General features: G+C 49.0%; 1 protein-coding gene across 6 annotated transcripts in view; it reads left to right on the top strand.

The window, feature by feature from the left end:
- The window catches only part of tacc1 (transforming, acidic coiled-coil containing protein 1), a 218478-nt gene that overhangs the window by 32288 nt on the left and 164219 nt on the right, over positions 1–21971 (top strand). Inside the window, exon 1 of one of the 6 annotated variants that reach the window (XM_059966239.1) lies at positions 4160–4192. The exons of the other annotated variants lie outside the window; for them this stretch is intronic. The gene's annotated coding sequence lies outside the window, so the exon portion shown is untranslated. Of the gene's footprint in view, positions 1–4159; positions 4193–21971 lie in introns of those variants that run through there. 6 annotated transcript variants of the gene reach the window in all.

Here is a 21971-nt window from a genome sequence, read left to right as displayed (position 1 = left end):
GGTCCCATAAGCTGAATAGTAACGTGCCTCACGTACTGTTCTAGTATAACCTCCTTGCTCTCATATTCTATGCAATGGAAATCATCTTTCTTCACCACCTAAGCTGCTACCTTCAAGGTTCTGGCTGACATGTTCCACATGTGCCCTGCCACACGACTTGATGTTCTCCCAGTTACTCAATATTCTCTTGTCTGTCATATTTCTCAAAATGCCACGCCTTATATTTTTGTGCATATTTATAAAATTGGTGCCAGAGTTTGCATGGCTGATGTCTGTGCATTGGAAATTTAGAATGCCCTCACAAAGTGCCAAAGGAAATCCAGAGGTCATCGTCATCGTGGCTATCCCTCGAGGTCGAGGATGATGGTCTTCATTCCGTACAGAGCAAAGACGCCTGTGCATGTATTTGTTTAACGTGTACTTGATGTTGCACTCCAAGAAGCACACGATACTTCACAAATCAACCAACTGATTCCAATGGCATGGAAACTACGACGATCGGAGCCGATGGATTTGTTGCAGCCTTCATCCGCCTTCACAGCCGTGGAGTTCGAAGTAACTTCGTCCGCCTGTTCCACCACTGAGGTCTTGGTTGGGTTGTTCTTTGTCAGGGGCCTCACCCTCGACCTCACCGCCATGGGTGACCCTACCAGGAGCATAGCGACAGACGGCATCGCTCTTGGGATCTCAGGACCACACAAGCTTCTCCACCACGACGAGGTGACAATCCACGGAGAAGACATCCAAAGGTAACACAGTAGCACAGTGAACAGCATAACATTTTACAGTACAGGCGACCTGGCATCAATTCCCAGTGCTGGCTGTAGAGTGCTTGTCCCTGTGACCGTGGGGGTTTCCGAAGATGTACCGGTTGGTAGGTGAGTTGGTCATTGTAAGTTGTCCTGTGATTAAACGAGGGTGAATTCAGGGGTTGCTGGGTGGTGTGGCTGGAAGGAGCTCTTCCTATCTCAATAAATAAATTAAAAAAAAACTCAGCAATTCAGGCAGCATCTGTGGACCGGAGAAGAATCGTGACCAAAAACGACTGTTTATTTCCCTCCGTAGATGCTGCCTAACTTGCTGAGTTCACCCAGCATTTTGTATGTGTGGCGCGAGTTTTCCAGCTTCCGCGGAATCGCGTGTTTAGAATTCCTCCCTTGGAATGCTTGGAAATCCATTGAAAATATTGTAATGGCCCCGGCAGAGTTTGGTGAGGCAGGTGACTGAGTTAAACTACAGTCCTCGGGAAATGGTGGAGCAGACTTGAGTGATGAAGAACTTGGGAGCAAGAACAGGCCATTCAGCCCCTTGTGCTTGCTGCAGCATTCATTTGTCTCAGTCTTTCTTTACTGCACTAACCCCCACAACCACTGGCACCTGGGCATCGAGGAACGCCCACCTCCTCTTTACCCTTCCAAGAGGGCATCTCTCCGACCCCAGAGCCAGGGATTTTGCCATGCTTTTCTGACCCCACAGCCTACCGCCTCAGAAGGAGGAGCCCCAACTCTTCATCCCTGTGGAGGCAGGAGACATTCAGAGCTTTGTAGAGACTGGCAGCTTTGAGGAAGCTCTTGCACTCCCCCTCCAGAGGGGCTGCAACCTCCTCCCCAGAGGGTTGAGAGCTTCAAGTTCATGGGTGTGAATACTATCCACAGCCGGTCCTGGTCCAGCCGAGTGGTCACCATCACCAACACCTCTGTTTATCCAGGAGGTTCAGTAAATCGCGCCTATCCCTGACCCTTACTGGTGATTAGTGGTTCATCGTGGCTGGTATGGCAACTGCTCGGCACATGACCGCAAGAAACTGCAGAGAGTTGTGGGCACATCTCGGAAACCAGCCCCCTCTCTATTGTCACTGCCACAGTAAAGCACTAAGTATAAAGACCCCACGTTCTACCTCATGCACTGTGTAACGATCTGGGTGAATGGCATGCAAGACAAGCTATGCACTGTTGGTGGTACGTGTGACCAGTTCTATAATAAACCAATTCCAGTACCGGTACCTGCAAAGCTGTAAGGATGCACAGTGTTTAACCCCCAGCATCTTTGCATGCTATCCCCTCTCCTGAAGCTGCCCCGTGGGTCCCATTTCCTCAGATAACCTTCCCTTCTGGAGACGCACAACCCTGGCAACGACGGTTGAAGCATTATTTGGCTGCTGAGAATGTAATGGGCCCCCTCCCCCCTTCTAACCTTCTGCAGCATAACATTGAGACCTGCAGAGAGGGAGCAGGATCAGAACGAGCATCAGGCTTGTTATCCCTGGCATGTGTCCTGAAATGTGTTAACTTCAAAGCAGCAGTTCAATGTAATACATAATATAGAATTAATTCATTACAGTATACGTATATTGAATAGATTAAAACTTGCGCAAAAACACAGTAATATATATTTAAAAAGTGAGGTGGTGTTCACGGGTTCAATGTCCATTCAGGAATCGGATGGGAGAGGGGAGGAAGCTGTTCCTGAATCGCTGAGTGTGTGCCTTCAGGCTTCTGTACCTCCTCCCTGATGGGAACAGAAAAGGGCATGTCCTGGGTGCTGGGAGTCCTTAATAATGGACTTTCTGAGACATCTTCAAGATGTCCTGGGTACTTTTGTAGGCTAGTACCCAAGATGGAGCTGACTAAATTTATGACTGTATTACATATCGCACCCAGTCTGTTTCCTCTCTCCAGAGCTGAGGCCTAACTACAGAGAGATTCCAGACAAACTAGCGGGACTCGAGGCTGACTGTTCTCCTTGTCCAGATGGCCTGTATAGAGAATTTTAAGGAAATGGCTGCAGAGAGTAGATGCATTGGATAGTCGCAATTGAAATTCCTGACGTTCTGGAGAAGGCTTTGTATTCTTGTGGGACAGTAAAGCAGGAAATTGTAGGTAACTTAGCCTAATATCTGCATGAGGAATTATTGGAATCCATTATTAAGGGAATAACAACAGGAAGTTTAAAAACTCATAAAACAAACACAGCGTGGTTTTCTGAAGAAAAATCACAGCGATCTTTAAGGAAATAACTTTGGAGTGAGAAAGGGGACTTCTAGAGTGGATAGAAAAGGTTTGAGTGCCAAGCACAGGCAAATGGGAGATCCCAGAACCCTCTATGATATCTTGGTCAACACGGAGGCTGAGGGGCCTGCTAAGCTGCTCCAAATGTCGATGTCTCTAGTACACCCTTAAAGGGGATTCACGAGGGATTATTGCACAAGTGAAGAGCTCATGGGATAGAGTCACAGAGTTGTACAGCACAGAAACAGGCCCTTCAGCCTATCATGTTCATGCTTACCCCTTTGCATATCTACACTAATACCATTTGCCCATTTTAGTGTCATATCCTTCTATGCTTTGCCTATTCAAGTGTCTGTCTTAAATGCTTCTTAAGCCTAACATATCTTCATCCCACTAGCAGCTCTGGCAGTGCGTTACTGATATCAACCACTCTCTGCGTAAAACAAATTTGCCCCTCAGACCCCCTTTAAAACTCCTTCCTCTCACCATAACCCTAGTTCCTCATGTTTTTAATACCCCGACTATGTGAAAAGGATTCTGACTGTGTATAGCGTTCAGAACCTTATTTCCTCCTGCCATCGGAGTGGAGTACTGTATGGAAGTGAGGATATAGAGCTGAGGCCTTGGTCAGGCTGCGTTTGGAGATTGTGAGCTGTTTTGGACCTCTTACCTAAGAAAGGATGTGCTGGCATTGAAGAGGGTCCACAGCAGGTTTACGAGAATGAATCTGGGACCGAAAGGGTTAACGTATGAGGAGCGTTTGATAGCTCTGGGCCTGTACTTGTTGGTGTTTAGAAGAGTTGGGGGAGGGGGAATCGCATTGAAATCTATCGAATGTTGAAAGGCTTAGATAGAGTGGATATGGAGGGGGTTTACTATAGTGGGGGCGTCTAGAACCAGAGGGCGCAGCCTCAGAATAGAGAGGAGGAAGAATTTCTTCAGCCAGGGGACGGTGAGGATGTGGAATTTGTTGCTACAGCCATTGGGTATAATTAAAGCAGAGGCTAGTAGTTCCTTGGTTAGTAAAGGCATCAAAGATTATGTGGAGAAGGCAGGAGAATGGAGTTGAGAATGAAAATAAACTAGCTATGACTGAATGGCCCTAATGCAGCTCCTATACCTTTATGGTCTTTTATTCTATTTCAGCAGGATAGAAGATTGGCACAATCACAGAAAACTGAGAGGTGGGATAAATATATTAACGTTGGTGAACCGTACTGGGCTCAGCTGTCCAGGATCAGTATTAGCGATTTAGATGACGGGAACAGTTTTTCACAGTGAAATCCACTGACCATACAAGGTAGGCAGAAAAGCACACTGTGAGGAGAACATAACAAATCTGTACAGGCGTATTGGTAGGTTAGATGCAAAGTCGGTAACATTGGGCCCAATCCATCCAGGGCAGTCAAGGTGCTAATCTGAGCTGGTCCCATTTGCTAGGCCCATGTCCCTCAGAGAGATATATAGGTTCTTGATTAGCCAGGGCATCAAAGGGTTATGATGTGAAGGCAGGGGAGTGGGGATGACTGGAAGAATTGGATCATCCCATGATGGAATGGCAGAGCAGACTCGATGGGCTGAATGGCCTACTTCTGCTCCTATATCTTATGGTCTAAAGTTAGGGGTTCCCAATCTGGGGTCCACAGACCCCTTGGTCAATGGTAGGGGTCCATGACACAAAAAAGGCTGGAACCCTTTCTAAAACTTTCCTATCCATTAAACTATCCAAATATCTTTTAATCAGTATTATTGTACCCATCTCTGGCAGTTCATTCTATATACATGCCATCCTCTGTTTCCCATCAGAAATTCCCCTCTCAACTTAAACTCATGCTGCCTTGTTTTAGACTCCCCAATGTAGAGAAAAAAAAAACACTGTGAATATTTATCTTATTTACACACCTCCTGAATTTATAAACTTCGAAGGTCACTTCTCAGCCTTCTTTCCTACAGGGAAAACAGTCCGCGCTTATTCAACCTATCTCAATACCAGTGGCCCCCAATTCTAGCAACATCCTTGTCAATCCCTTCTGCACCCTTTCCAGCTCAGCTGAATCAGGTCGTATCTATAGCATGGCAACCGGAAAGACGTTCAGTACTCCAAGTGTGGTCTTACGAGTGTCCTTCACGGCTGTGCCCTGATCAATGAAGACAAGAATGTCACGTGTCTTATTCAATGTCTGGTTTAACTATGTCTCTACTTTCAGGGAACTGCGTGCCTATACCCCTCCAGTTCGCAACACTTTCCAAGGCCCTGCTATTCCCAAAATGTATCACTTCACTCCTCTCCACAGTTAAATTACAGTTTGATACCTTTACCCATTTTCCCACCTGTGGGTGAACAGAGGGATCTTGGGATCCATGTCCATAGATCCCTGGGATTTGCTGTGCTTTGGAAGACCTTTACTGTGTTGGCCTTCGTTAGGCGGGGGGGAGGGAAGCTGAGATGAAAATCATGAGGCAATGTTGCAGCTCTATTAAAACCCTGATTGAAATATTGTGTTCAGTTCTGGTCCCCTCATTTTCAATAGGTTGTGGGAGCTTTAGAGAGGGTGCAGAGGGGATTTATCTGCCTGGGTTGGAGAGTAGGTCTTATGAGGATCGTTTTGAGTGAGCTGGGGCTTTTCTCTTTGGAGTGAAGGAGGATGAGAGGCGACTTACTAGATGTTATATGTGGGGGAGGAGCATAATTTTAATCTAATTGGAAGAAAGTATAGGGGGACGTCAGAGGTAAGTTTTTGACACAGAACCATCAAACACATTATGACAAGCCATTCAATCCTGGAATCATTTGCGAATCTCCTTTGAACACTCTCCAATGTCAGCACTTCCTTTCTACGATAAGGGGCCCAAAAATGCTTACAATACTCCAAGTGAGGCTGCACCATAGCTTTATAAATCCCCACCATTTCATCCTTGCTTTTATATTCTGGTCCCCTTGAAATGAATTCCAACATCACATTTGCCTTCCTCACCACTGACTCAACCTTTAGGGAATCCAGCACAATGACTCCCAAGTCACTTTGTGCCTCAGATTTGTGAATTTTTGCTCCATTTAGAAAATGGAGTCTATCCTCTTATTTCTCCTACCAAAGATCATACGCTTCCTGACACTGTATTCCATCTGCCATTTCTTGGCTCATTCTCCTAATCTGTCCAAGTCCTTCCGTACCCTCTCTACTTCCTCAAAACTACAAAACCTGCCCCTCCACCTACCTTTGTACCATTGGCAAACTTTGCAATAAATCCATCAATTCCATCATCCGACTCATTGACATATACGTAAAAAGAAGTGGTCCCGACACAGACCCCTGTGGAATACCACTAGTCATCGGCAGCCAGTCAGAAAAGGCTCCCTTTATTCCCACTCATTGCCTCCTGCCAATCAGCCATTGCTTTATCTATGTTAGTATCCTTCTTGTAATACCATGGACTTTTAACTTGTTAAGCAGCCTCATGTGTGGCACCTTGTCAAAGACCTTCTGAAAATCCAAGTACACAACATCAACCAATTATCCTTTGTCTATCCTGCTTGTTATTTCTTCAAAGAATTCCAGCAGGTTTGTGAGGCAAGGTTTTCCATTGAGGAAACCATGCTGACTACGGCCCATTTTATCATGTGACTGCAAGTACCCCAAAACCACATCCTTGACAACCGACTCCAACACCGAGGTCAGACTAACTGGCCTGTAGTCTCTTTTCTTCTGCCTCTCTCCCTTATTGAAGAGTGGAGTGACATTTTCAATTTCCCAGTCTTCTGGAACCGTTCCAGAATCTAGTGATACCACTGCCTCCAGAATCTCTTCAGCCACCTCTTTCAGAACCCTGGTGTGTGAATGCCCATGAATATGGCTGAAAGAAACAGCATTCCCCCGGAGCCAAGGTACAAAATGTCACACACGGTACCAACAGTCACACACAGCACAGAACACACATAGCACGTATAATTAGGATAGCAGGAAACATAGTCACACAAAACGAATAATAGTCTTGCCCAAGTCCCTGAGTGTCATGGCCTGTAGGTTGATGGTGTATGGGATGTTGTGAGCAGGAACAGGCCTGCAGCGGTCCGCTCATCACACGCTAGTCCTGCCGCAGCTGAAACGGGAAACATCAGCGGATAAAGAACGATATGATTAGTTGTGAGGCTTTCTACTTCCCTATGAAGGACAGAAAAGCGGAATATCGTCCAAATGGAGCGAGATGAGAAGACGGCAGTGCAGCCTGGTGGGGGCGCTGCATCTTTGTACGTGAAACACGGTATCAGCTTGCAAGCATGTGGAATAATCGGAAAAGCTGATGAAATGTTGGACGTTATTGCAAAGGGTGAAAGCGGGGCGGGGGGGGGGCGTTGCTCCTCTACAGGGACTAGGAGTGACATTGCTGGAGAACAGTGCACGGTTTTTGTGGCCTGATTTAGGGAAGGATCCTGTTGGAGAAAGGTTAATATGTGGATCCCCATGATGTCATCTACTCGAGAATGATTGCGTAAGCTGGGTCTTTCACCCCTCTGGTGTGAGGGGTGATTTCAGTGAAACATAAAGATTAAACATAAAAACTTGATGGGGTGATGATCAGAAGATCATTGGGGCGGGGCGGTAGCATAATAGCACAACGGTTTACAGTGCCAGTGACCCGGGTTCAAGGAGTTTGTACATTCTTCCCGTGACCGCATGGGTTTCCTCCGGGAGCTCCAGTTTCCTCCCACAGTCCAAAGACGTACCAGTTGGTAGGTTAATTGGTCACTGTAAATTGGCTGTGGTGAAATCAGGGGATTGTTGACTGGCTCGAAGGGCTGTAAGTGACTTTTCCACACTGTATCTCAATCAATCAATCAATCAATCAATAAATAAATAAAAAGATGTCTCTTTCATAGAAAAATCTAGAAACAGGAATATAGTTTCAGATATTATAATGGAACTTCCATTTCAACTGGGGATGTGAAGGAATTTCTGTCAGAGAGCCATGAATCTTTGGAATTCACAAGCTTTTGAGGGCTGTGATTATATCATTGCAAAAGTTCTTTGAAGGAAACTTTACATTATAAGGAAGCCTAGGGTTATAGGAGAGAGACAAGAAAGTGAAGGTTATCTATGAGCTGATACTGTGCCTGTTTGGACTGTTCATGTAGAACTGATGCTCAGTACTGATGTGCCACATCTGAGGCATTGGGCATGCTGGCTTCATCAGTCAAGGCACCGAGTATAGGAATTGGGAAGGTCTGCTGCACTTACGTAAAAACATTGGTGAGGCCGCACTTGGAGTATTGCGTACAGGTCACCCTGTTATAGGATAGATGTTACTAAACCAGAAAGAGTGCAGAAAAGAATTAGCAGGGTATTGCCTGGACTTGGGGGACAAAATTACAAGGAGAGGTTGTGTAGACCAGGACTGGAGTGCAGAGATTGAGGGGTGGCCTAACAGAGGTTTAGGCAAGATGAAAGCACGTCAGCCTTTTCCTCGGAAAGGGATGCTAAAACAATGTATAAACTTAAGATCCAAGACAAGAAATTTAAAAAGGTCATCAAGGGCAATTTCTTCACACAATGGTTGGTGCTTATTTGGAATGAGCTTCCAGAAGAAGAAAGTAACATGTAAAAATAGGATTCCCTAACTCGCAATTTGAGTTGGTAATAAGGAAGGCAAAAACGATGTTAGTATTTATTTCCAGAGAACTAGAATATAAAAGCCAGGATGTATACTAAGGCTTTATAAGGCATTGGTCAGATTGCATTTGTAGTATTGAGAGCAGTTTGGGCCCCATTTCTAAGAAAGGATGTATTGGTATTGGAAAGGGTTCATGAGAATAATCCCGGAAATTAAAGGGTTACCGTAGGTGCAGATTTGGGCCATTTAGCTGATTGAGTCTGCTTTGCCATTTCATCATGGCTGATCCAGTGTCTCTCTCAGCCCCAGTCTCCTGCCTTCTTCCTGACCAATCAAGAATCTATCAACCTTTGCCTTAAATATACATAAAGACCTCAACAGCCACCTGTGGCAACAAATTCCACAGATTCACCACTCTCTGGCTAAAGAAATTCCTCCTCATCTCCATGCTAAAAAGGCGCCCTTCTATTCTGAGGCTGTGTCCTCTGGTCTTAGACTCTCCCACCACAGGAAACATCCTCTCCACATCCAGTTTCTTTTCACCATTCGATAGGTTTCAATGAGGTTGCTCGCATTCTTCCGAATTCCAGTGAGCAGAGATCCAGAGCCATCAAACACTTCTCTTACTCTGTGAGGAGAGTTTGACGGCTGTGGGCCTGTTCTCGCTGGAGTTTAGAAGAATGGCAGGGGAATCTCATTGAAATTACTGTAGTGTAGCGGTTAGCACAATGCTATTACAGCTTGGGGTGTCGGAGTTCAGAGTTCATTTCCGAGGCAGACTGTATGAAGTTTGTACATTCTCCCTGTGACCACGTGGGTTTTCTCCAGGTGCTCCAGTTTCCCTCCACAATCTAAAAACATGCCTGCTGATCGGTTAATTGGCCATTGTGGATTGTCCTGTGATTAGGGTAGGCTTACATGAGCTGGGTGGTTTGGTTCGTAGGGCCAGAAGGGTCTGTTCCAGCCTGTATCTCTACAGTAAAAATATCGCAGAATATTGAAAGGCCTAGCTAGAGTAGACCTGCAGAGGATGTTTCCCATAGCAGGAGACTCCAGGACCAGAGGGCACAGCCTCGGAATAGAAGGATGTCCCTTTTAAGAGAAGAAGGGTTTTTTTTATATATAGCTGGAGGGTGGTGAAACTGTGGAATTCATTGTCACAGATGGCTGAGGAGCCAAGTCATTGGGTATATTTACAGCAGAGGCTGATAGGTTTTCGATTACTGTCAGAGGATGAGGGGAGAAGGCAAGGGAATGGGATTGAGAGGGAAAATAAATGGCATAGCTGACTCAATGGGCTGAACTGCCTATTTCTGCTGCTATGTCTTATGGACTTACTGTCAAAATCGTGGTAGAGGCAGACACTTAGGAGCATTTAAAAGCCTGTTAGGTTTGGATAGCAGAAGTTCAGAAGGTTAGGCCAAATGGGAATTTGGGACTAACTCGCTGGACAACACAGTTGGCATTGACAAGTTAGCTGCTTACATTCTCTGTGGTTCTATGACACGTTGCTGTCTCTTAAGTTCTTATGTTCTCTCTGTGACTGCATGGATATCCTCCAGGTGCTCCACATTGCAAAGATGTACCGGTTAGTGAATTAATTGGTCCCGTGGGTTTAATTGGGTGGCATGGAGCTTGTTAGGTCAGAAGGTCCTGTTACTGTGCTTCCTCAGAAGGCTGGCGTCATTCAATGTTTGTAGTGAGATGCTGAAGATGTTCTATCGGTCAGTTGTGGAGAGCGCCCTCTTCTTTGTGGTGGCTTGCTGGGGAGGCAGCATTAAGAAGAGGGACGCCTCACGTCTTAATAAGCTGGTAAGGAAGGCGGGCTCTGTCGTGGGCACAGAACTGGAGAGTATGACATCGGTGGCAGAGCGGAGGGCGCTGAGTAGGCTACGGTCAATCATGGAAAACCCTGAACATCCTCTGCACAGCACCATCCAGAGACAGAGAAGCAGCTTCAGCGGCAGGTTGCTGTCAATGCAATGTTCCTCAGATAGGATGAAGAGATCATTACTCCCCAACGCCATTCGGCTCTACAATTCAACCACCAGGGGCAAGACATGTTAAAGTGCCGGGTTAGGACTGAGCTTAAGTTACCACTCAATGCACTTTAGTAACTATTTAAGAACTTTTTAAAAGCTATTTATTAAAGCTTTTTGGGAGGGTGATTTTAGATGCGTATCATATTTATACTGAGTTAAATACTTATGTAATTAGTTTTGCTACAATAAGTGTATGGGACACTGGAAAAATTTTGAATTTCCCCTCGGGGATGAATAAAGTATCTATCTATCTATCTATCTTGTGCTTGCATCTGGAAATAAATTAAGTAAACTAGATGTTGTAATCTGTATGCGGGCCACCAGAGGGAGCCCCTGGCCTGCTTGTGAAATTCCCACCCTCCAGGAGCTCGCGGAAACCAAATGAGTTTTTCCAGAACTGGCAATAAGAGTGGTGGGAGGGGGAGGGTTAATCTGGTAAAATGACCAGTGACCCTCCCCACCTCTCCAAGTTGAATATAGCCCACAGTGAAATAATATGAAGTGACAGTGGACCCAAACTGCATCCCCAGTGTGTGAATTTGACACCTACTCTCGTGGAAAGAAAGGGCCCAGGGAGATGTTCTCGGGTGAGTGGGAAAGGGTTCCACTGCACAGGTTTAAAGACGGAGTTATTTGAGTGGAGTCAAGGAGGAGCCTGTTAGTCCACCTCCTCCCTCTTGTATGTACCCAGTCACCCCTGTACCTTCACAGGTGTCAGGGAGGGCTGCCCCTGGTATTAGCCCCAAATTCAGAGGTGACCTAGAGATCACAGCAGAGTGCCTTGAACAAGATCCTGAGGGGAGGGGGGCTGCGAGGGTGGTTGGAGGCAAGAGGGGGGGCCTAGTGTTTAATCAGTTGGACCTGACAGAAGAGATGTTGATATAGGGGGTAGAGATATGTTCAGATCCCTTCCATGGTGACTGCAGAATTAGGATAAATCTGGAATCCAAGCTGAAGACAGGAGCTGCCAGTAAGCAGGGTTGTCATAAAAACCCTTCAGGTTCTCGATGGGGACATTCAGGCTGCCTACAGGGGGCACCATGCCCATTGCAGCCTGGGAACTCCTAACTGAACTGGCGCAGTGAGTTGGGATCGGTATTGCTTTATTATTGACCCATGCCCCAAGGTACGAAGAGAAACTTGTTTTGTGTGTTGCTTGTATAGATCAAATCATTAGACAGTGCAGACAAGTTTAGACAGCAGCAGAATGCAAAATTTAGTTTAACAGCTACAGAGAGAGAGTGGCGCAGCTAAACATTGAAGCACGAGGTGACAGCAAGCTAGACTGAGAGGTCAAGGGTCCATCTTATTGTAATAGGAGACCATTAAATTATCCTAAAGCAGCAGCATATGAGCTGCCCCTCAGCCTGGTGGTACATCCTGTCAGAATTGTGTATCTTCTGCCAGATGGTGGGGGGGGGGGGCGATGGGAGAGAGAATGTCTGGGGTGGGTGCTTTGCTGAGGCAGGGGGAAGTGCGAGGGGGGAGGCTGGTTTCCGTGCCCACGGCTCTCTGCAGTTTCTAGCGGTCACGTGCAGAGCAGTTACCACGGATAGGATGCATTCTAGGGTGCATCGATTTAAAAACTGGTGTCAATGAGGACGTGGCAAATATCTTTGACCTCCTGTGGGAGCAGAGCTTTCCTGGCCAGGGTGCTTCGGTGATTTGAAGGCAATTGCGGATAGGTCATAAATGCTGGCGTTCCAATGTTGCCCACGTCCTGTGAGCCATGGAGTCGTACGCCACACCAACAGGCCCTTTGGCCCATCATCTCCAATCTAACCGTGGGTCTTTCAGATGACCAGACCAGCCCTTATTCTGAAGACCCGACGTGCATAAGTCAGAGTTTTGCAGAACCAAAGTGGGCCCTTCAGCCCAGCTCACCTGTGCTGACCAAGGTGCTCTCCCAAGCCATTTGCCTGAAATTGGCCCATCGCCCTCTAATCCCTTCTTATCCACAAACTCCCAACCTCCCAGTCTTCCTGTCGGCGGCCCTTGCGCTTGATGTGGATTGCAGCGCTCTGCTCTCTCTCTGTAACCGTAACGCTTCAATCTGCAGTCTGTCCTGATCGATCTGGTTGATTGAGGTGCGGCGTGGAATTGGCCCCTCAAGCAGTCCCCTGATCGGGGGACAATTTACAATGACCAGCTAACCTACCAACCGGTGCCTCTTTGGTCTGTGGGAGGAAACTGGAGACCCGGAGGAAACCCACAAGGTCACGGGGCGTGAATGTTCAAACCCTGACCTTTCCGATCTCATTGTACTAATTTATGGAACAGTCTGTGCAGGTGGCATGCAAACAAAAGCTTTTCACTGTAACTTGGAAACAATAAATCAGTACCAGCAACAACCTGTCCAAATATACACTCCAAGGCCACTTTATTAGGTACGCCTGTACATCAATGCAAATATTTAATCAGCCAGTCATTTTTTCAGCAACTCAATGCATAAAAGCATGCAGACATGAGGTTCAGTTGTCAGTTGTTCAGAGGTTCAGACCAGACATCAGAGTGGGGAAGAAATGTGATCTGAGTAACTTTGACTGTGGAATGATTGTTGGTGCCAGATGGGGTGGTTTGAGTATCTCAGAAGCTGCTGACCTCCTGGGATGTTCACACACGACAGTCTTGAGAAAAGCATCCAGTGAGTGGCAGCTCTGTTGGTGAAAGTGCCTGGTTAGTGTGAGAGGTCAGAGGGGAACGGCCAGACTGGTTGAAGCTGACAGGAAGGTGACAGATAACCACGTGTGACAACAGTGGTGTGCAGAATGCGCGACACCTCAAACCTTGAAGTGGATGGGTTACACCGGCAGAAGACCACAAACATAAGAGATCTCAGGCGTTCTTGCACGCTGAGAGAGTTGCGAGTTTTGTTCCTCTGGATAATATTTGAGGAAACTGCTTGCATCGATACGGTCTTATCAGTCTTGGGCAACCTTTACTGTTGTCGGCTGCACGCATTGCAGGCTGATTGGCTGTTGCCGACTTGTCCCCTATATCTTGTTCGCCAGTTGGGAGGGAGAACCCTGTGGGGTGGTGTCACCATTGGCCCTGATTCGCTGAAGAGCTTCTGCCACAAGGACGTCCCTGTCCCCATCGCAGGAGCTATCGCTGGCTGGAAGGCCGAAGGGCTCGGTTTGTTCTCCTGCTGGCCTACGCGCGCTCTGATCCTCGCCGTGTGACGTGGAGCCGTGATCTGGCCTGGCAGAGTGAGTCTGGCTCTTCTCGGCCGTGAATGGAGCTCGTGCTCCCTGCTCTCGCGTTTTAAAAAAAATGTTTTGTTCACTTACGGGTTGCAAATGCTGTTGGCAGGGCCAGCTTCCCCAGCCACCCTGGGGAAAAGGGTCCCGGAGAAGGAGTTTTCAAGGGCCACTGATATATTTCCCAGTGATTTGGTGGGGGGGGGCCGGCAGTCGGTGACTTCACAGGCTGCCCTTGCCCTTATTGGTGGTGGAGGTGGGGTTGGGGAGATATTGCGGGGGGTCAGTATCTCCAGCACCTTCTGTAGCTGTTCCACACTGTACCGAGCGTGCTGTGGCCCGCGGGGAGTGAATGCATTAGGGTGGTGGACGAGAGCTCACGAACCAGGCGGCCGTGCCCTGGATGGTACTAGAACGTTTAGTCTTCTCGGAAGCCGCACGTATCCGCATCTGCCTTGCCACGATATTCATGCGTTGGAAAGTGAAGCAAATTTTTCTGTAAGCGAGTGCGCGCCCGGGGTCTGTTACTCTCTGCGAGCCCGCCGGGGTGGGAGTTGAAGGCCGGCATCCGCGAACTGGAGGCCGAAGTGACGGCCTGTTCTGGGGTTAGAGGACTGCGTCTGCGTGTGGGTGGGAGGCAGAAGTGGGCTTGTTTTGCGGTTGCTGGGCCAAGCATTGCACGTGTGCCAGCGCACCCTCGGGTGCGATGGTTGTTAACGTGGCAGCCGGCTTCGATGTAAGTGTGATAAGGAAGCTTGAATCTTGAACCTTTGTAGCTCAACGGTGTTGGTGTCACGTGCACCGAGATGCAATGAGAAGCTTATGTTCTGCACCCCACCCACTCAGATCATTTCGTCACGTCCGTGCGTCGAGGTTGTACAAGGGGAACCCTTCCTCTACTCACCTACACACTGAGGGCAATTTACAGCCGCCGATTAACCCACGGGTTCCTATGGCTTTGGGACATGGGAGGAAACCAGAGCACTGGGAGGACCACATGGAAATCCCATGTAAACATCGTCAGAGGCCGGGATTGTTGGATTCGTGAGGCACTGGCTCTATTAGCAAACCACTGTGCTTTCCCCACACCCCATTCTCATCTTCTGCAGCCCCCTCTCCCTGCAAAGGACTGGTAACTGAAATCCCTCATCCCTGGGTCAACCCTTGATGCAGGAACATGGGGAGGGTGACGTGGGGTGCTGGGACCTGCAGGAATACTCCAGTCCCATACACCTGAGGGCTTGTATGGTATTAACACGATTGGGTACCAGTCTTTGCTCCGTGTGCAGTGTTGACGTGGAATGCAAAGTTTACGCCTGTCCCTGTTACGGCTCCGGTCGTCGAGACGGGCTCCCACCGCTCTCCTCGCTCGTTCGTGCCAGCGGTCCGGAGCTGCAAGCGGTTCTGTGCTGGGAGAGGTAGAACCAATGAGGTATGGTGGGACGGCACACGTCTTGTACCTGGCCGTTACTCTGAAATTCTGCGGCACAGGATGCTCGGGGTGCTGTGCAAAATACAGCGAGTCAGGCAGCATCTACAGAGTCGACGTTCTGGGCCGAGATTTTCAGCAGTTCTTGGCCTGTTTATTCCCTTCCATAGACGCTGCCTGACCTGCTGTGTTCCTCAGGCATTCTGTGTGTGTTAGTCTGGATTTCCAGCGTCTGCAGGATCTCTTGTGTTTATGATATCACGTTGCGGTGTGCACGGGGGCTGAAGAAGGCTGGTGATCTTGTGGGGAGGGAGCTACGATCCCACTGGTGGGGCAGATGGTGGTGGGGGGAGACCCTAAGCCCATGGAAGGAGAAAGATTTAGAGGAGATGAGTGTAGGAAGTTCTCAGTGCCAGACCCCACTACTCTGCAAAGGTCCCCGTTAAAATGCACTGAAGCAGGCTGTGTTGCTAAGGGTGCCCAGGTGGCTGCAGCAGGTTGTGGTCGTCATTGCCCAGACACATTTGTTCACCCACTAGCTGTCGTCCATCCCGGGAAGTGGAGTTGGCCAGAACAGCAGGGCCTGGGGGCCAGTATGGACTTAGGGGGCCGAAGGGCCTGTTTCAGCAACCCCCCCCCCCCCCCCACATTGGTGTGGCTGGAGTTATTGACTGCCCTCATTGGGTAAGGGCATCCACTTTCCTCATGGAGTGTTTGACATCCAGTCTGGGTTTTGTCTCAATCTTGGACTTTAGTTCCTAGGGTTTCAAACTTATTCCTGGGCAGTGGAGTCCTGGGCTGGATTTACTAGTCCAGTAATGAAAGCAGCATGCCCCCCCTCTCCCCCCCTCTCTCCCCCTCCCTCTCTCCCCCTCCCTCTCTCCCCCTCCCTCTCTCCCCCTCCCTCTCTCCCCCTCCCTCTCTCCCCCTCCCTCTCTCCCCCTCCCTCTCTCCCCCTCCCCTCTCTCACCCCTCCCCTCTCTCTCCACCCTCCTTCCCCTTCCCTCCCCACTCTTTGCCCCCTTGCCACCCCTCCCCTCTCAACCCCCCTTCTTCCCCCTCTCTCTCTCCCCCTCCCCTCTTTCCCCCTCCTCTCCCCCATTTCTCCACACCGTGATGACATTCATGTAGCACATTCCTTTGCCCCTCCCCAGCTGCTGGGCCACCCTTCCCTGGCCTGTGGTTTGGGTCCGTGTCTCAGCCCTGGGCCTGGGCCGTCACAACCGCCCTGTGCAGGCCTTGTGTGTCTCCGTGGGCCTGCCTCCGCCCGGCTGACGAAGCTTCCAGCTGTCCTTCCTGTTGCGTTGACTTCCTCGTACGTCGGGTGTGGGTTCTCTCAGGGACGGCACAGAACTGAAAGGAAGAGATGTGTGTTTCTGCCAGGTTTTTCACAACCTCACAGCATCCCCGAGCATCAACTGCGAGGAATGCGAATCATTGGTCTGTGATGTAGGGGTGTGTACTGTGTACGGCTTACCATTGCTGGTTTAAATGTTGGCCAGGGTACCCCTGCTCCCTCTCCCCGTCACACAATGGGGTTTAATATGTTTCAACAGAGCTGCCGTGCTCCTCAGCTGCACCCACCCACCCTGGTACTTGAACCTGAATTCAATATTCTCACCACAGTCTGAAAGTGGTCTTCCACGGGCCTAGAGACGGTGGGGGTGCTCCAGCCGAGAAACAGTTCTCAGCAGAGCACCGATGGGCTGCGAGGCCTGTTCACACCCAGAGCTCAGTGTCCTGGGTAAAAGCAGGCAGGCAGTGAGGGGTGAATAACCCACTGGCAGCAGATCCTGCTGCTCCGCCTTCCCGTGCAGAGCAAGTTCAAGTTCAGTTGTCAAACATGAATATAGCCGAGTAAAACTCCGGTTCCTCTGGAGAACTTGGTTCCTCCAAAATGCAGAACACGGTACCGATTGCACGTATAGTGCCAAAGCACACATAGATAACAGAAAAGACTTGCAGTCACAATAAAATAATATAACCAAGTCCGTGTAGATAGTGCATGGGATGTTGACTTGGTGCAGTTCGTCTTCCACTGAGCCAACACTGGGGGGCAGTACCATGGCAATGGGGGCAGGGGGGGTGGGGTAGTCATCGTGGCCGAGCCTTCCACAGCCCACGTGCTGAGAGTCCAGATTCTCCCTGCCCCAGTTATTGACGTTCCCTAACCTGGAGCAAACTGTGAAAGGTAAACTGCAGCATGGTGACCTGTGCCAGTGATCCGGGTTCAATCCTGACCTCGGATGCTGTCCGTGCGGAGTTTGAACGCTCTCCCTCTGACTGTGTGGATTTCCCTGCGTGCTCTAGTTTCTTCCCACATCCGGAGGTTGGCATATTAGCTGCAGTATTATACCCCTGGACTGGATTAATGGAGAAGAATCAAAGATGATTTGTTGAATTCTTAAGAACATGCAGTGTTGTGCAAGTAGCTAGTTTGGTGCCTAAGACATTTGCACAGTACTGTTTTTGCCAACATGGAGTGGAGAGTGAGCTTGTAACTCTCGTGGGATCAAAGGATGTTGGGAACGGTGGAAGGTGGAGCCCCGCGGGAGGGAATGGGACAGGCGGCATGGAAGGAGTGCCAGGAGTGGTGTGTGACTTGGGTGCAGATACACCCAACCCTGACACACCAGGCAAAGTCATGTGAATCCAGACAATTGGTTTTTTGACCATTACAGAATGTCTCGTTCCCTCCCTTTGCCTTTTCTCACCCATGATCCCCCTCTCTCTGCCCTTCCCCACTCTGTCCACAATAGAGACCCATATCATAATCAGGTTTATCATCTGTCATTCATGTATGTCGTGAAATTTGTTTTTGCAACAATACACACACAACAGTACTGTGCAAAAGTCTTAGGCACCCTGGCTCTATCTATTTATATATATATATGTAACCCCCTGGGTCGCCTCAGGCTCGCTCAGCTCATTCTTGTCTAGGGGGAGAAGCCTTCGGCCCCGCCAACTGGGTAATCAGCTGGTGTGGATGCTGTGTGATGTCCCCGCCTCGCCCAAAAACAGACAGTACACCATATGCGATTAAATGAGTACAATTTATAAAGGTTACTGTAACTAAGTGATTAATAACGATACAGTATATATGAAGAAAAAAAAATAAAGAAAAGGCGCCAAACTTATCAAAGTCCAAACCACTTCGTGCACAACCGTTGGAGCTCAATTACTGAAGTCTTCTGGCCACCATTCGATTCCCTCCGAACTCCTCGACTCGCATCCGAAGTGGTCAACCAAGCACATCCAGCTTCATCTCCTTTCCCGGAGTACCTCCTGGCCTCAAACCCCTGCTTGGGGTCCGTTCCTCGCCCAGCTTACAGCATTGCGTCCTCTCTCTCTCTCCCCCTCGTGCAGATCTCCCCAACAGCCCGTCAATAATAGCTTACAGACTCAGAAGAAAGAACAACATTAATCCCAATTGGTTTACAAAGGAATACAATTCTCGTTATCAGTAAATTTTAACCCAAACAAGCTTCCAGCACTCTCTCGCAACAAAGAAGCATTCCTGCTTTTAACAAAACAAAGAAGCCATTTTGATTACATACACAGTAACAAAGAAAAAAGAAGAAACCCCCCTTTACACTCTCCCCCCACCAAATAAAAGTCATGTCCTCATGACTATTAAATAACTCACCACCTTTCCTGCCAACACACCCTAACCCAGTGACATCTCCTCCCCACACAGTAATCCTCATGCCCTGTTCCTCAGGCGCTATATAGGCCAACTTATCTGGGAGTTTCCTAACCCTTCTGAGACCCCTGTACCCCCTCACCGAAACCCGTCAGGCTCGGACACAACTGGGGATACCTCGGGCCCGCTACCAACTCCTTCCTCAACTTCTCACTCATGCCCCCCACTGCACACAGCTAACCTTCCCCGCTACACCTGACTCAGTGAGAGAAGGGCCAAGCGTCTCTTCCTCAATCGAGGGAAAGTCAGCAAAAGGCTGACATCCAACATCCAACACATCATCCATCGAATCTGTATTCTTCCTCATTTCTGCGATTGGTAGCTGCTGTTTGATCTTCTCCAAAAGGAAGCACGTGGCCTGCACTGCCCCTGCTGTCTCTTCAGCCTCCTGCAATTGAGATATCGGCTTCTTCTCTGGCCCCTGCAACTCTCACCACAGGCTCAGCAGTTCTGACAGACGCATCCCGGCCATCTCAATCTGGGACGCAGTTACTCCAACAGCTTCTTCCACCCCGTCCGGAAAAGCAGCAGTTAAAGACTGGTCAGCCTCCAGTTCAGAATTTACTGTACTTCTCTCCAGCTTTTTCTTCCTCATGACTTCTTCCAGATCAACTTTCTCCAGTCTCTCCGTCTTCATTTCAAACTTGATTCCGTAGAGACAGTCACTCACGAGCTGCGACCTTCGCCAGCCCTGGCACGTGTCCAGAAAACACTTTAACTCTGTAGTTCTCAGCCACTCCTGCAACAACCTCACTTCATATTCTCCTGAGGCAAATCCAAATACCAAGAGATCATCCACATACACCAAAACTCCAAACGCCTCCACATCCCTTATGGTCTTCCACCTGCCCCGCAGGAAGGTTGCAAGGGCTCCAGATATGCCCTGTGGCATCTTTTCGGACCCGAAGACTCCTAGGGAATTTATAACGGCCGTCTTCTCCTTGTCGGCCTCACTCATCGGGATCTGGCACCATCCACTCCTCAGATCCAGCACCTTAAACCACGTCGCACCACTCAGACAGGCCATCGCCTCTTCGGCCCTCAGGGCCATATTCTGGTCACTGACAGTGCGCCTCTTCAGCGCAATATAATCCACACACACTACGTCTTCCACAGCTTCAGGGGCCAGTCGCTGCAACCTCTCTCTCTCCGAGGTGTCTTCAGCGGTCAACTCCCCTCCCTCGTGGTATTTCGCAACGTCCACGAAGAGGGAATCATCCTCAGATACTTCCCCCAGGCCGTACCACCACTGGCTCTTGTTTGAATTCAGTATCAGGCCAATGCTGTTACACACGTCCGCACAAGCAGCTCAAAACTCTGGGTCCATCGACAATGCCTCCAAACAGCGCTCACCTGCCTCCTCCAGGCAGGCCCCCAAGCGCACCAGCAGGATATTGGTTCTCTCTAGAACAGAAACGCTGCCCGTCTCAACAGTGTCTGGACACATCAGCATTAACGATTCACGAACCTCAGTCACCTCCACATTTGCCTCTAAGAACTCTATTTTCACTGACCAACAACCGTTGTCTGGATAATCACCGGCACTGGTACCCCAAATCTCCAGTGTCCTCAATGTCGTCAAGGGTAAATGCTTCCAATAACGGTTATAAAACAAACTGTACAGCAACTTAACCGGTGCCCCGGTGCCGAGGATGGCTTTAACTTGACTTCCATCCATCCGTAACAACACCTGTGCGCTTGGCCCCTCTAAACCTTCAGGAATAGGATCTGTTCCTTTCAGGAGTTCCTTGGTACATTGCTGGGAATGTGCTCCCCCAGAGACCCCAAGCCATTCCCCCACTGGGCCTCCTCTAAGTTTCCCGATACCTCTCGGATCAACTGAACAACTGGGAGGAGCTGATCCTCTTGACAGATCCCCTTGACACCGCAAGCAATTTATCTGCCCAAAAGGGATACCCTAATAAAGGGATACCAATCTCCTGCCACAGATATGATAAGCCCCCCAGCTGCGGCATTTGATTTCCAGTTGATCCACAAGCATTTTCCCACACTTTCACATAACTGACAGCTGTCACCCCGAGGTAATTGTACCCGACAGTTCTAACAACGCCACCAGCCCGCCCACTCAAACTTCCAACCAATTCCTGTCGCTTTCCCTCAGCCAAGCACTGCCATTCACCCAACAACTGAGAGGTCCGCTCCGCCCACGCCTCCGCCCCTTTAGGGCTGGACATTATTCCAACAACCGGGCGGAGCCCACCACTGCTGAAACATCCCAACCTGTCACTCCTCAATCTCCAAACAGTACGGACAACCCATGGTCCCACCACCATTTCGTCAGCGCTAGTCTGAACCCGAACAACGACCTCCGGGCTACCAGCAGCAGCCACCCCACCCAACACACACGCAGCGATAACCAGCAATCGCACACCCACAAAGGCACACCAGCTCTTCGCTGCAGACATAATTTAAAGAGGATGATCACACGGCTTCCACAGAAATCAACCCCGGATGAGCCCCCACAATGTAACCCCCTGGGTCACCTCAGGCTCGCTCAGCTCGTTCCCGTCTAGGGGGAGCAGCCTTCGGCCCCGCCAAACTTGGTAATCAGCTGGTGTGGATGCTGTGTGATGTCCCCGCCTCACCCAAAAACCCCCTTTACATACATTATATATATCTATCTATCTATCTATATCCCTAAGACTTTTGCACGTAAGAAATGGGAGCAAGAGTTGACCATTTGGCCCGTTGAGCCGATTCTACCATTCAGTATGATCATGACTGATGGTGGATTCTGATGGTTTTAATCTGACTCTTTTTGAAGTTGAGAAAGAGGCATAAAACTTGTTGCTTCACAATAGTTTTATTAAACGCTAATCGAGCAATGAGAATTGGAAACAGACAGTAACAGGGATCTAATAGAGGACAGGAAAGAGGAATAAATATGTCGAGTTTACGTGTTCAGCTCTCTTTACACCATAGGTAAGAAAAGTTTCATTCAAATTTGTAGATAAGAGTTAA

The sequence above is a fragment of the Hypanus sabinus genome, chromosome 1 (assembly GCF_030144855.1).
Source record: "Hypanus sabinus isolate sHypSab1 chromosome 1, sHypSab1.hap1, whole genome shotgun sequence".
NCBI lineage: Eukaryota > Metazoa > Chordata > Chondrichthyes > Myliobatiformes > Dasyatidae > Hypanus > Hypanus sabinus.
This window is presented reverse-complemented; position numbering and strand designations above follow the sequence as displayed.